A 2,830-nucleotide genomic window follows, 5' to 3' on the forward strand; every position below is an offset into this window, starting at 1 on the left:
GCACCCGAAGCGAGAACCATACCCCTAGACCAACGAGCCATGTCAAAAACAATATAATTAATATTAATAATAATTAATAATAATTTTCTATCACGTAAATCTGATCAGTCGAAAGGCAATTGTTAAGTATTTTGTTTGGCATGTAATGTTTTTATGGCTCCACTGCCAGATTAAGCTTTCTGACTATAGGTTTCTTCAGCTTCAGGTTTGTTTTTAACTTCGGTATGTAGTACTTACAGACTTAGTAACCAGTACATTTCTGGTGAACGTGGGTTTCAGACATGCTGCTTGGTTTAAATGCAACTCCCGTTGCATCTCTGCCATTGGATATTTTTTTTTTTGACAGTCAGCTGCCCCTCCAGTCCCCCGCCCCCTCTCTCTTTCTCTCTCTCTCTCGCTCTCTCTGTCTCTCTCTTACACACACACACACACACACACACAAAATCACACATACCTGGTGTGGAATTAGAAAAAGTAAAATAAGAACCAAAAACAAAGTTATTACTAGAATACAACAAGAAACAACAACACGAACGCAAATGACTAGGAGCCAAGTTACCACAATAGCGCATGTAGTGCTCTGGCGCTGAAGAGGCGGTCAGCCCGGGTTTATGTATTGCATTGGGTGATTAGTGATGAGGAACAGCCGAGTGGATGACGGAACGTAGATGGAAAGCCACGCCTCTAGATCCCCTGGAACGCCCTCACGGCAAGACAGAAAAGACACACAGAAGAAAGGGAAGACACAACACAGGTTAGGGAATGCAGCAGACCACAACACTTAGCCCTCGTGACAGGAAAAATGCACCAGATGACCTTCTATCCAAGCAGGGAGATGAGTACAGAGATTTGTGTGCTAGCAAGATGAATGTAGGTTGCCCATTGTTCATTTAGACTTACCAGCAACATTGTTCTGATACAAACCTGCTTGAAAAACAATCACAACACTTTTTAAAGAATTGTGCATGGAACACAAATGATTTGAAACTTTTTGAAGCATTCGGGCATGCGAAATGTACAACTCATCTAGCAGAACGTGCAACTTTACACCTGAACAGGGACTTGAACCCTTGACCCTCAGATTAAAAGTCTGATGCTCTACCGACTGAGCTACCCAGGCTTCTATAACTGCCACCTGTGGAAAAAACAATCTCCTGAACTACAAATGAAGTGAGTGGTCACTGTGTCCAAATCCTTGTTATAGAAGTTATATATCATGACTTTAAAGATAATTGAAAATTGTTGACCCAATTTTCTGTTTATTTCCCATCTGGCAGGGACATTTCTGGATTCAGGTGGACATTGTGGACAGAAACATTGGTGGATCTTGATTCCCACCATAGGATTTGGCCTGTATTGCAAATTGCCTTCACATCCAGCACAACGTATTGCCATTGTCAAGCACATGGCCATTCTTCCATGTCTCTATGAACGGCCTTATATTTGGGCTGACAGTTGAAAAACCTTCCCTTGTTAACTATGCCATGGATGACTGAGAACCTACTATATCATGACATGTTTAATTTCTATATTATAATTTTTTAAACAAGTCCTACTGAAGCTCTTTCGGGTCAGTCACGATAGCTAAGCGGTCCAAGATGCTGTGTTCAGGCTGCAGTCTCCACTGGAGGCGTGGGTTCAAATCCCACTTCTGAAAACAATTGTTTTCATTTGGAACTAATGTCTGAGATTGCTATTTTTTTACACAGAAAGGTTTGGACACTACTAAAGCTACTGACTATGATTTAACCAAGGGATTCGGTGAAAGTTATTTGTTTGTTGTAAAACTCTTTGTGTACAAAACAGGAGAAAGGGGTTCTTTGTTGCATCCAGGTTGTTATGTATAACAGATAAAAAGTGCAAATTGACATAATTCCATCCAATACGGGCAAGACAGGGTTGACAGATAGATTTTAAAAACCACACAGATAAACAGTCATCGTAGCTGTTTGCAGGATTGCCGCAAAATTTACCGAGATTAAACTGGACCGTATAGTGGTGATTATACGAAAAGAGAGAAGTACTTCCACTCGTTGTTACCTGTCGTTGCTATGGGTAAAAAGAGTTCACTATCACACATTTCCTTAGGGGCCCATAGTGGAGGGAATGATAAAACATTTGGCCCTGGACGCATAGAATGCCTGGCATATTGAGCGACAAATGTCAGAGGTTGTACAGATCTTTCTGCAGACCTTTACCAGCTAAATATCAATTCTCATAGAGAGTTGAACCCAGGCCAATTGGGTGAAAACCAGAAATCCTGACCGCTAGACCATATGGGACTGCCTACAAATGAACAACAGGGATTTCATGAATAAATTCATAGTCTGGCTGGAAACAGGCCTTCTCTTGAATGAGAATGAAGAAGCTTCATAAGTAAATTTTATCTTCAAGCTTTTGAGGGTTCTTTAGGTTTTTATCTGCTTTGACTATTAACCGACAGCGGGGGCACGGAGCAGAGCAGAGCTGCCGTTAGGGAGGAATCCGCCTCCGTGTTCAGCTCCATTTTGAACTGGTGGTAAAAGACTTAATGTCAGAACTTTATGACAAATAGAAATGTTGACAGGTTGATTTCGGTTAAAAACAAACAACTATAGTCAATATAAAAAGAAAATATATATATGAAAAGCTGTCTTGGTTCATCTTTCCACTGTTCCTACAATCACCAATCTGGTCTGGTTGGAAACAAAGAGATCTAAACTAAAAGGATGTTCCTCTTTGACTAAAAGGTCTATCTCTGTGGGGATCCATCCCATAATATTGTCACACACTTAGAATAATGATCTGAGTCTGTCAGCAGCAACAACACAACCTTTAGTGGACGCTGACT

The 2,830-nt window shown here is 40.9% G+C and overlaps 1 non-coding gene across 1 annotated transcript; it reads right to left on the minus strand.

Moving 5' to 3' along the window:
- Positions 1–1,047: 1,047 nt before the first annotated feature.
- On the minus strand, positions 1,048–1,120 carry trnak-uuu. Its single transcript has one exon. It is a non-coding gene; the product is annotated as a tRNA-Lys (tRNA).
- Positions 1,121–2,830: the final 1,710 nt, after the last annotated feature.

This window comes from Etheostoma cragini, unplaced genomic scaffold, assembly GCF_013103735.1.
Source record: "Etheostoma cragini isolate CJK2018 unplaced genomic scaffold, CSU_Ecrag_1.0 ScbMSFa_2058, whole genome shotgun sequence".
Classification (NCBI taxonomy): Eukaryota; Metazoa; Chordata; class Actinopteri; order Perciformes; family Percidae; genus Etheostoma; species Etheostoma cragini.